Below are 13537 nucleotides of genomic sequence, written 5' to 3'. Positions count from 1 at the left end.
ATTCCTCCTTCCATTGGCAAACAATAGCAGATGAAACAAGGGCCATAGAGGATGACAACCAATGGAAATCTAAGGCATACAATGGGTAGAACTTTGCTATAGCAGAAGCAGACAACAAATCAAGTAAAAATAAAATTGTATTTGTCACATGTGCCGAACACAACAGGTGTTACAGTGAAATACTTACTTACAAGCCTTTAACCAACAATGCAGTTTTAAGAAAAATATGTGTTAACTTAAGTAACATCTCATTAAAGATATCCCTCTAGTGGTGTGGGGGCTGTGCTTTGGCAAAGTGGGTGGGGTTATATCCTTCCTGTTTGGCCCTGTCCGGGGGTGTCCTCGGATGGGTCCACAGTGTCTCCTGACCCCTCCTGTCTCAGCCTCCAGTATTTATGCTGCAGTAGTTTATGTGTCGGGGGGCTAGGGTCAGTTTGTTATATCTGGAGTACTTCTCCTGTCCTATTCGGTGTCCTGTGTGAATCTAAGTGTGCGTTCTCTAATTCTCTCCTTCTTTCTCTCTCTCGGAGGACCTGAGCCCTAGGACCATGCCCCAGGATTACCTGACATGATGACTCCTTGCTGTCCCCAGTCCACCTGGCCGTGCTGCTGCTCCAGTTTCAACTGACCTGAGCCCTAGGACCATGCCCGAGGACTACCTGACATGATGACTCCTTGCTGTCCCCAGTCCACCTGGCCGTGCTGCTGCTCCAGTTTCAACTGTTCTGCCTTCTTATTATTTATGAACATTTGAACATCTTGGCCATGTTCTGTTATAATCTCCACCCGGCACAGCCAGAAGAGGACTGGCCACCCCACATAGCCTGGTTCCTCTCTAGGTTTCTACCTAGGTTTTGGCCTTTCTAGGGAGTTTTTCCTAGCCACCGTGCTTCTACACCTGCATTGCTTGCTGTTTGGGGTTTTAGGCTGGGTTTCTGTACAGCACTTTGAGATGTCAGCTGATGTACAAAGGGCTATATAAATAAATTTGATTTGATTTGATCTAATTAAAGAGCAGCAGTCAAATAACAGTAGCGAGGCTATATACAGGGGGTACCAGTACACAGTCAATGTGCGGGGGCACCAGTTAGTTGAGTAATTGAGGTAATATGTACATGTAGGTAAGAGTTAAAGTGACTATGCATAGATAATAACCAGAGAGTAGCAGCAGCGTAAAAGGGGGGGGGGCAATGCAAATCGTCTGGGTAGTGTGGCAGACCAGGGTGATGTTTACACAGATCAGACACGGACAGAGTATGATTAGCTCGGTTTCAAGGGTGTTTATTTAAATAATAAATCAAAAAGAAAAGGTCTCCCCCATGAGACCCTCTGCGGGATACTGTCTTCTCGGCTCCGGCTGTATCCTGTCGGGCACAAAAACTGAACTCCCTACTCATACCTCTGCAAACGTCCCTAACTATACTGGAGTCCTTTCTCCCCCCCCCCCCCCCCCCCCCACTCTCTCCTATGGGCCTTGCACAGCTGGTGAGCAATCAGCCCTTGATTACTCACCAGCTCCCAATCATCCCCAATTAGTCCTGGCCGGAGAGCCGGTAGAGACCTGGCACGTCCAGCAGATGGAGCCATCGCCTCGTGATGTATACTCCGTCTGTCACCAGGCCTAGACGAGTCTCCCCCTGGTGGCTGACCTGCTGTACACCACAGTAGCCATTTGATTAGCTGTTCAGGAGTCTTATGTCTTGGGGGTAGAAGCTGTTAAGAAGCCTTTTGGACTTAGACTTGGCGCTCCGGTACCGCTTGCTGTGCGGTAGCAGAGAGAACAGTCTATGACCAGGGTGGCTGGAGTCTTTGACAATTTTTAGGGCCTTCCTCTGGCACCGCCTGGTATAGAGGTCCTAGATGGCAGGAAGCTTTGCCCCAGTGATGTACTGGGTCATATGCACTACCCTCTGTAGTGCCTTGCGGTCGGAGGCCATACCAGGCAGTGATGCAATCGGATGCTCTCGATGGTGCAGCTGTATAACCTTTTGAGGATCTGAGGACCCATGCCAAATCTTTTCAGTCTCCTGAGGAGGAATAGACTTTGTCGTGCCCTCTGCACGACTGTCTTAGTGTGTTTGGACCATGATACATGTACGTTGGTGACGTGGACACCAAGGAACTTGAAGCTCTCAACTTGCTCCACTACAGCCCCATCGGTGAGAATGGGGACGTGCTCGGTACTTCTTTTCCTGTAGTCCACAATCATCTCCTTTGTCTTGATCACGTCGAGGGAGAGGTTGTTATCCTGGCACAACACGGCCAAATCTCTGACCTCCACCCTATAGGCTGTCTCATCGTTGTCGGTGATCAGGCCTACCTACCACTGTTGTGTCATCAACAAACTTAATGATGGTGTTGGAGTCGAGCCTGGCCATGCAGTCATGGGTGAACAGGGAGTACAGGAGGGGACTGAGCACGCACCCCTGAGGGGCCCACGTGTTCAGGATCAGCGTGGCAGATGTGTTGTTATCTACCCTTACCACCTGGGGGCGGCCCGTCAGGAAGTCCAGGATCCAGTTGCAGACGGAGGTTTTTAGTCCCAGGGTCCTTCACTTAGTGATGAGCTTTGAGGGCACTATGGTGTTGAACGCTGAGCTGTAGTAAATGAATAGCATTCTCACGTAGGTGTTCCTTTTGTCCATGTGGGAAAGGGCAGTGTGGAGTGCAATAGAGATTGCATCATATATGGATCTGTTGGGGCGGTATGCAAATTGGAGTGGGTCTAGGGTTTCTGGGATAATGGTGTTGATGTGAGCCATGGCCAGCCTTTCAAAGCACTTCATGGCTACAGACGTGAGTGCTACGGTTTGGTAATCATTTAGGCAAGTTACCTTAGTGTTCTTGGGAACAGGGATTATGATGGTCTGCTTGAAATTGTTTTTGGTATTACAGACTCAGTCAGGGACAGGTTGAAAATGTCAGTGAAGACACTTGCCAGTTGGTCAGTGCATGCTTGGAGTACACGTCCTGGTAATCCATCTGGCTATGCGGCCTTGTGAATGGTGACCTGTTTAAAGGTCTTACTCACATTGGCTACGGAGAGCGTGATCACACAGTTGTCAGGAACAGCTGATGCTCTCATGCATGCTTCAGTGTTGCTTGCCTCGAAGCGAGCATATAATTAATTTAGCTCGTCTGGTAGGCTTGTGTCACTGGGCAGCTTGCGGCTGTGCTTCCCTTTGTAGTCTGTAATAGTTTGCAAGCCCTGCCACATCCGACACGAGTCGGAGCCGGTGTAGTATGATTGTATCTTAGTCCTGTATTGATGCTTTTGCCTGTTTGATGGTTCTTCTGAGGGCATAGCTGGATTTCTTATAAGCTTCCGGGTTAGATTCCCGCTACTTGAAAGCGACAGCTCTACCCTTTAGCCTCTCTTGGGTAGGGGGCAATATTTTGAAGTTTGGATGACAAACGTGCCCAAAGTAAACTGCCTGTTACTCAGGCCCAGAAGCTAGATACGATATGCATATGCATGGCAGTATTGGATAGAAAACACTCTGAAGTTTCTAAAACTGTTGAAATAATGTCTGTGAGTATAAAATAACTGATATGGCAAGTGAAAACATGAAGAAAATCCATCGAGGAAGTGGGATTTTTTAATGTGAGTTGTTTTTCATTGAATGCCTATTGCCTATGTTCTGGGTTAGGGCCCAGATTGCAGTTCCTATGGCTTCCACTAGATATCAACAGTCTTTAGACATGCGTTCAGGCTTGTATTTTGAAAAACCACAAGTAAAAAGACCTTTTGGTCAGAGGACAGGGGAAGAATGCAGAGCTGCTTTGCGCACGTGAACAATAGCGCGCCATTCGTTGTTTTTCCTTTCTATTGAAAACGCTATTGTCCAGTTGAAATATTATTGATTATTTAGACAATAGACAACCTGAGGATTAATTATAAACATCGTTTGATATGTTTTGACGAACTTTACCGGTGCTATTAGGATGTATTCGTCTGCATGTTTTGACCGCCCTGGAGCCAGGCGATTACTGAACAAAACGCGCCAACAAAACTGAGTTTTTAGGACATAAAGATGGACTTTGTCGAACAAAACAAACATTTATTTTGTAACAGGGAGTCTTGTTAGTGCAACCATATGAAGATCATCAAAGGTAAGTGATTATTTTTATCGCTATTTCTGACTTTTGTGACTCCTATACTTGGCTGGAAATTGTTTGTATGCTTTTGTAGGCGGGGCGCTGTCCTCAGATAATCGAATGGTATGCTTTTGCCGTGAAGCCTTTTTGAAATCTAACAGAGCGGCTGGATTAACAAGAATTTAATCTTTAAACCGAAGTACAACACTTATATATTTTATGAATGTTTATTATAAGTATTTCTGTATTTTGAATTTGTCACTCTGCAATTTCACCAGATGTTGGCCAGATGGGACGCTACCATCTCACCTGCCCATAAGAAGTTAGCTAAGTGAGGATGTTGCCTGTAATCCATGGCTTCTGGTTGGGGTATGTACGTACGGTTACTGTGGGGATGACATCATCGATGCACTTATTGATGCCAGTGACTGATGTGGTGTACTCCATGCCATCGGAAGAATCGCAAAACATATTCCAGTCTGTGCTAGCAAAACAATCCTGTAGTTTAGCATCTGCTTCATCTAACCACTTCTTTCTTGACCAAGTCACTGATGCTTCCAGCTTCAGTGTTTGCTTGTAAGCAGGAATCAGAAGGATAGAATTATGGTCAGATTTGCCAAATGGAGGGCGAGTGAGAGCTAGGTACTGTGTATGTACTATGTATGTACTGTGCACTGTGTGTGGAGTATAGATGGTCTAGAGTTTGTTTTCCTCTGGTTCACATTTAACATGCTGGTAGAAATGAGGTAAAACGGATTTAAGCTTCCCTGCATTAAAGTCCCCGGGCCACTAAGAGCGCAGCCTCTGGATGATCGATTAACATTTTTTAAACAACTTTATTTAGCCAGGTAGGCTAGTTGAGAACAAGTTCTCATTTGCAACTGCGACCTGGCCAAGATAAAGCATAGCAATTTGACACAGAACAACACAGAGTTACACATGGAATAAACAAACATACAGTCAATAATACAGTAGAAAAAAGGAAACAAAAAAGTATATATACAGTGAGTGCAAATGAGGTAAGATAAGGGAGTTAAGGCAATAAATAGGCGATGGTGGCGAAGTAATTACAATATAGCAATTAAACACTGGAATGGTAAATGTGCAGAAGATGAATGCAAGTAGAGATACTGGGGTTCAAAGGAGCAAGATTAATAAATAAATACAGTATGGGGATGAGGTAGATAAATGGGCTGTTTATAGATGGGCTACGTACAGGTGCAGTGATCTGTGAGCTGCTCTGACAGCTTGTGCTTAAAGCTAGTGAGGGAGATATGAGTCTCCAGCATCAGAGATTTTTGCAGTTCGTTCCAGTCATTGGCGGCAGAGAACTGGAAGGAAAGGCGACCAAAGGAGGAATTGGCTTTGGGGGTGACCAGTGAGGTATACCTGCTGGAGCGCGTGCTACAAGTGGGTGCTGCTATGGTGACCAGTGAGCTGAGATAAGGCGGGGCTTTACCTAGCAGAGACTTGTAGATAACCTGTAGCCAGTGGGTTTGGTGACGTGTATGAAGCGAGGGCCAACCAACGAGAGCGTACAAGTCGCAGTGGTGGGTTGTGTATGGGGCTTTGGTGACAAAACGGATGGCACTGTGATAGACTGCATCCAGTTTGTTGAGTAGAGTGTTGGAGGCTATTTTATAGATGACATTGCCGAAGTCGAGGATCGGTAGGATGGTCAGTTTTACAAGGGTATGTTTGGCAGCATGAGTGACGGATGCTTTGTTGCGATATAGGAAGACGATTCTAGATTTAAGTTTGGATTGGAGATGCTTAATGTGAGTCTGGAAGGAGAGTTTACAGTCGAACCAGACACCTAGGTATTTGTAGTTGCCACGGAAGGAGAGTTGTATGGCATTTCAGCTCATCTGGAGGTTAGTTAACACAGTGTCCAAAGAGGGACCAGAGGTATACAGAATGGTGTCGTCTGCGTAGAGGTGGATCAGAGAATCACCAGCAGCAAGAGCGACATCATTGATGTATACAGAGAAGAGAGTCGGCCCGAATATTTAACCCTGTGGCACCCCCATAGAGACTGCCAGAGGTCCGGACAACAGGCCGTCCGATTTGACACACTGAACTCTATCAGAGAAGTAGTTGGTAACCCAGGCGAGGCAATCATTTGAGAAACCAAGGCTGTCGAGTCTGCCAATAAGAATGTGGTGATTGACAGAGTCGAAAGCCTTGGCCTGGTCGATGAATACGGCTGCACAGTAATGTCTCTTATCGATGGCGGTTATGATGTCGTTTAGGACCTTGACCGTGGCTGAGGTGCACCCATGACCAGCTCTGAAACCAGCGGAGAAGGTACGGTGGGATTCGAAATGGTCGGTAATCTATTTGTTAACTTGGCTTTCGAAGACCTTAGAAAGACAGGGTAGGATAGATATAGGTCTGTAGCAGTTTGGGTCTAGAGTGTCACCCCCTTTGAAGACGGGGATGACCGCGGCAGCTTTCCAATCTTTGGGAATCTCAGACGATACGAAAGAGAGGTTGAACAGGCTAGTAATAGGGGTTGCAACAATTTCGGCAGATCATTTTAGAAAGAGAGGGTCCGAGGAGCACGTGATGCCGCGGAGCTGAGCAGACGTTGACAAACCGAGCTCTTCAAAGTTATTCTATTTTTACCTAAATAACAATGTTGAAACAATATTCTAACATCGGCTGATAAATTGTCAAGTACTTACCTTCCCAAAGAGCCATGGACCTCCGACCGAGAGGCAAGAAGGACGACCAAAACGTTGTTGATTCCCAAGATAACGATAACGCTACAGCTAGCAAGATTAGCATTAGCCCTCATAACTCAGACGACAGTTCCAGACTGTTGCTCTCAGCAGCCTCTTGTGAGCCTGCCGACATGCTGGCTACTCTCCTCCGGGAAATTCAGGATGGTAACAGAGGTCTTTCTCTGAAAATTTATAAGAAATCGGCTGAACTCCATTCTTCCATTGACGACCTGAAATCCTCCATGAATGATCTCCTTTAGAGAACGACTGAGGCAGAGTTGCGCATTAGCACAGTTGAAGATACCATCACTAGACATGACCAGGTCTTGATACAACTGCAAAAGGACAATGTCTACCTCAAAAACAAGGTAGATCAGATGGAGAACCAGAGTAGACGTAGTAATATCCGTGTGGTGGGATTGAAAGAGGACAGCGAGGGCCGTGACCCGGTCCGTTTCTTCACTCAATGGATCCCAGAGGTCCTAGGCATAATCAACTTCACCAAGCCGCTGGAAATCGAACGCGCCCACAGAACATCAGCGCCGAAACCCCGGCCAGATGAGCCCCCACGAGCCGTCCTGATCAGGTTCCTCCGTTTCCAAGACAGAGAGAAGATACTGCAACTCGCAAGAGCCAAAGGGGACATCACCATCGATGGAAAGAGGGTCAGCCTTTTCCCAGATTTGAGCGCGGATCTCGCCAGACGTCGCAACCAGACGTCGCAAACTCTTACTAATGAGATATCTTTCGACCCTACTGCAATTAGTATTACTTTTAAGAATACTATGAAGACCTCTACACTTCCCAATCAAGCGATGATCTATCAGAGATCGACTCCTTTCTCTCCTCTCTCAACCTCCCATGCCTGTCAGGGGAAGACAGCGAGCGCCTGAGTGAACACTTCTCAGTTCCTGAATTGTTGGAGGCCTTTAAATCCTTACCTTCTAATAAATATCCTGGGGAGGATGGCTTCCCTCCAGAGTTCTATAAAGAATTTAGGGAGCTGTTGGTCCCCTACCTTATGGAGGTACTTAAAAAAGCCAGAGAAGACAACTGCTTTCCAGAGTCCTTCTCTCAAGCAGTGATTACTGTAATTCACAAGAAAGGGAAAAACCCGCTAAAGTGCGCCTCCTATAGACCAATCTCTCTCCTTAACACAGATTGTAAACTGGTCACCAAGATGCTATCTAAGAGACTGGAGTCATGTCTTCCCCTGTTGGTCAACCCAGATCAACCCGGTGCTAATAGATTGTCTCAGAAGGTTCTTTGATATAATTCACCTTGCTAACAAAAACAAAATACCTAGTGTCGCAGTTTCCCTCGACACTGAAAAGGCCTTTGATAGGGTTGAATGGCCATACCTCTTTCGCGTCTTGGAAAAGTTTGGTTTAGGTACCGTGTTTGTAAATTTGATAAAATCACTCTACAAATCTCCTAAAGCTAGGATTACTACCAATGGGATTACTTCCTCCTCTTTCCCTCTTTATAGGGGGAACAGACAAGGTTGCCCAATTAGCCCCCACCTCTTTGCCCTCGCCATCGAACCGTTGGCTGAGGCTATTATAACGTGCCCTGACATACATGGCTTTGAGGTGGGCCCCCATACCCATAAATTATCACTCTTTGCGGACGACCTTATCTTATTTCTAACAAACCCAGAACACTCCCTCTCTCACTTGCAGATCCTACTACAGTGTTATAGTTCTTTCTCTGGATATAAGGTCAATTTTGATAAAAGCGAAATCTTACCGTTGTCTGTCTTTGATCATCATACCATCAAGCACAAGTTTCCTTTTAGATGGTCGCCTATGGGCTTCACATATTTGGGCATAATGGTGGATGGTAATCTGAACAACCTCTATGAACTCAATCTGGCCAGTTTGTTGCAAAAGGTGGAGGTTGACCTTTGTAAATGGATGGACTTACCTCTCACTCTACTGGGTAGAATTAATGTAATTAAAATGAATGTCCTGCCCAGATTTCTATATCTGTTTCAATCTCTCCCTATCCCTGTTCCCGCAGCATTTTTTTCCTCTCTCGACAAGCTGACCAGACGGTTTATCTGGCACAGTCTAGGTTTCTGGCTCAGAGGTTTGACAATGGTCCCTCTCCCTCATGGTTGAACATTGAAAAGCTTGAGGTAAATGATGACACTGGGGCAGATTTGTTTCACAAATGGGACAGAAAATCTATAAAAACCATCACAGACAACCCTTTAATCATACATTCTGTCCTGGCATGGTGCAAACTGCATGAGCTGTTCTGACGAGGGGGATTCCTTTCCACTAAAACCCCTTTATGGAACAATAGATTGATCCCTATGTTTTTCCAGAATAGTAACTTTAGACCATGGTCTGATAAGGGGATCACTCTTCTGGAACATTGTTACGAGGAGGGAGTTCTTATGTCTTTTGATCAGCTGAAACAGAAATACCACTTGCCTAACAGGGACTTCTTTAGCTACCTACAACTACGAAACTTTATTAGGGTGACTCTCAAGGGACAATGGAACCTACCTAAGATGTCACCTATTGAACAACTCTGCCACGCAGACCAACCAATGTTCAAGACCATTTCCCGTGTTTACGATGCTCTTATGTCAGGACTAACACTGCCTGGGCTAGATAAACCCTGACTTAGATGGGAAAAAGATATGGGTATTGATCTTGATGAGGATCTATGGAGTGACCTATGCAGGGATGGCGTTACATCCACATTGAACTCCAGATACAGACTGATCCAGTTTAATTTCCTCCATCAGCTCTATATCACCCCATCTAGACTGCACAAGTTCAACCCAGATATCTCCTCCATATGTTTTAGATGTGGCTCAGATGAAGGAACATTCCTCCATTCCACTTGGCAGTGTTCAAAACTACACGGTTTCTGGCAGGGGGTATGCGATACCATATCCTCAATTCACGGGGTTGCATTCCCTTTAGACCCGGAGGTCTGTCTACTGGGTAACTTTACTAACACCAATCTTAGGCAAAGCCATACTATAAAGCTAACAGAAATATTGCTAGCGATTGCCAAGAAATGTATTGCCTTGAAATGGAAATTGGATTCCTCCCTGCCAGTTCGGAAGTTAATAGTTGTATCCCTTTGGAGAAAATCACTTACTGCTTGAGGAATAAGTTAAAGACATTTTACAGAATTTGGCAACCTTTTATTGACTATATAGAGAATCTCCCCCCACATCTCATTGATTGAATCTATATATAATCCTCACATAATGTTTCACACGTAATGTATAATATGTAGCCTACGGCAGGTGATCCAATGTCTCGTTATTATTATTTTTCTTATTGTATGTTTGTTTATATAATTATTATTATTATTTATTTTTGTTACGCTCGTCTGTTACTGTCACATTGTCCTATCGTTGTCTAATATATTTTCACTTTTGTTTTGAATGTTCTTAATTGGAAAATGCAAAAATTTAATATTTAAAAAAAAGAAAAGGAAAAGAGAGGGTCCAGATTGTCTAGCCCGGCTGATTTGTAGGGGTCCAAATTTTGCAACTCTTTCAGAACATCAGCTATCTGGATTTGGGTGAAGGAGAAATGGTGGGGGCTTTGGCGGGTTGCTGTGGAGTGTGCCGGGCAGTTGACCGGGGTAGGGGTAGCCATGTGGATAGCATGGCCAGCCGTAGAGAAATGCTTATTGAAATTCTCAATTATAGTGGATTTATCCGTGGTAACAGCCTCAGAGCAGTGGGCAGCTGGGAGGAGGTGCTCTTATTCTCCATGGACTTTATAGCGTCCCAGAACGTTTTTGAGTTTGTACTACAGGATGCAAATTTCTGTTTGAAAAAGCTAGCCTGAGCTTTCTAACGGCCTGTGTATATTTGTTCCTAACTTTCCTGAAAAGTTGCATATCACAGGGGCTATTCGATGCTAATGCATAACGCCACAGGATGTTTTTGTGCTGGTCAAGGGCAGACAGGTATGGAGTGAACCAAGGACTATATCTATTCCTAGTTCTACATTTTTTGAATGGGGCATACTTATTTACGATGGTGAGGAAGGCACTTTTAAAGAATAACCAGACATCCTCTACTGACGGGATGAGGTCAATGTCATTCCAGGATCACCCGGCCAGGTCGATTAGAAAGGCCTGCTCGCAGAAGTGTTTCAGGGAGTGTTTGACAGTGATGAGGGGTGGTCGTTTGGTCGCAGACCCATTATGGATGCAGGCAATTAGGCAGTGATCACTGAGATCTTGATTTTAAAAAGTCAGAGGTGTATTTGGAGGGGGAGTTAGCTAGGATGATATCTAAATCTGTGTTTATGGATTTATGGATTTGGGGTTGTACCTGGTAGGTTCATTGATAATTTATGTGAGATTGAGGGCATCAAGCTTAGATTGTAGGATGGCCGGGGTGTTAAGCATGTCCCAATTTAGGTCACCTAGTAGCACGAGCTCAGAAGATAGATGGAGGGCAATCAATTCACATATGGTGTCGAGGGCACAGCTGGGGGCAGAGGGTGGTCTATAGCGAGCGGCAACAGTGAGAGACTTGTTTCTGGAAAGGTGAATTTTTAGAAGTAGAAGCTCGAATTGTTTGGGTACAGACCTGGATAGTAAGACAGAACTCTGCAGGCTATCTTTGCAGTAGATTGCAACACCGCCCCCTTTGGCAGTTCTATCCTGGCGGGAAATGTTATAGTTAGGGATGGAGATTTCAGGGTTTTTGGTGGTTTTCCGAAGCCAGGATTCAGATACGGCTAAGACATCCGGGTTGGCAGAGTGTGCTAAAGCAGTGTGTAAAACAAACTTAGGGAGTAGGCATCTAATGTTAACATGCATGAAAACCAAGGTTTTTACGGTTACAGAAGTTAACAAATGAGAGCACCTGGGGAGTGGGAGTGGAGCTAGGCACAGCAGGACCTGGATTAACCTTTACATCACCAGAGGAACAGAGGAGAAGTAGGATAAGGGTACGGCTAAAGGCTATACGAACTGGCACGTTCGGAACAGAGAGTAAAAGGAGCAGGTTTCTGGGAATGATAGCATAGATTCAAGGCATAGTGTACAGACAAAGGTAAGGTAGGATGTAAGTACATTGGAGGTAAACCTAGGCATTGAGTAATGATGAGAGAGATATAGTCTCTAGAGAATTTAAACCAGGTGATGACATCATATATGTAGGAGGTGGAACAACATGGTTGGTTAAGGCATATTGAGCAGGGCTAGAGGCTCAACAGTGAAATAAGACAGTATTCACTAACCAGTACAGTAATGGACGAGGCATATTGATATTAGAGAGAAGCATGCGTAGTCAAGTGAACATATGGGTCCAGTGAGTGGTTGGGCTGGCTGGGGACACGGCGATTCAGACACTTAGCAGACCGGTGCTAACAAGCTAGCAGTTAGTAGGCCGGGGCTAACTGTTATGTTTGTTCCTTATATAATGACAAACTGGGGCATAGGTTTTACTACTTTTAATGAACATATACTTCAGCTAGAAAACTCCATGTTTAGCCATGCAAGGCATTGTTCAACCATCTGTCTCCCGCATAGCCTGCTGGGTAACGTAGTCTAAATGTTATTAACATATGACAAAACATCTTCTCTCCTTTAAAAGAAAACTACTTTTCTATGTAACTACACATGTCACATCACATTTGTTTACTCAACCTGCATAACATGCAATTTTCAATAACACACATTTCTTACCCAAATGTTTTTCCCTAAAAATAAATTAAAAATGTCAACTAAATATAGTCTCTAGTCTCTACAATACTCTATTGTGGCTCTATTTCCTTTCACAATAACAAAACATTCAGTCCAGGTGCCCCTTGTTTGACATTTTTTAGCAATTCTCCATAAGCCTTTCAGGGGCTCTGACAGTCATTTTTGGTTGTTCTGCTGAAGTGCTTCCTGAAACAGTTGGACAGCGTTCATTGTCAGTCGGGGTGTTCTGATAAAGGCATTTGACGCTTTAGCAGTATCCTCCTGATGATCCTCAGTCCCTTGAGTGAATGGCTGCAGCCTTAGATCCACTCTGTTTCGTCTCAGTTGTGATCCATGCTCCGTTTGGATCTCATAGGATCTCGGTGCAACTTCTCTCTGCACACACCCTTGCTGCATCCAGGTTCCTGTAGTGATGTCTCGGAGTTGTACATGATCTCCAGGTTTCAGTTCAGGTAAGTGTCTTGCACTTTTGTTGTGTCGCTGTTTTTGTTTGTCTTTCTGTTTTTCATTTGCGAGTTTGACTTTGTGAGCACCTCTGGGTGTTAGCAAGTCCTCATGGATGGGTAGGTTGGTTCTGATGCGACGTCCCATCAACATTTGTGCAGGTGAAAGTCCGTTCTGCAGCGGTGTGCTGCGGTAGATCATCAGATTTTTTAGGAAATCCTCCTTTCCATCGTGTGCCTTTTTCATGAGACCTTTGACAATTTTGACTGAACTCTTTGCTAAGCCGTTGGACCTTGGGGAGTTGGGGCTGGAGGTGTTGTGTCGGAATCCCCAGTCGTTAGCGAACGATCGTAATTCGGAACTTGAGAACTGCAGGACATTGTCCGAGTACAGTTCAGAGGCAACCCCATGTCTTGCAAAGACTGTTTTCAGGTGATTACAGCTTCGCTGGAGGTAGTTGGCAGTGTTGCTACTTCAGGGATGTTTGAGTAGTAGTCTGTAACAACAATGTGACTTTTGCCATTGCAGTCAAAAGGTTCAACCCCAACTTTGTAGTAGGGTCTTTGGTA

This window comes from Oncorhynchus kisutch, linkage group LG20 (genome assembly GCF_002021735.2).
Source record: "Oncorhynchus kisutch isolate 150728-3 linkage group LG20, Okis_V2, whole genome shotgun sequence".
NCBI classification, from domain to species: domain Eukaryota; kingdom Metazoa; phylum Chordata; class Actinopteri; order Salmoniformes; family Salmonidae; genus Oncorhynchus; species Oncorhynchus kisutch.
Note: the sequence above shows the minus strand (reverse complement) of the source record.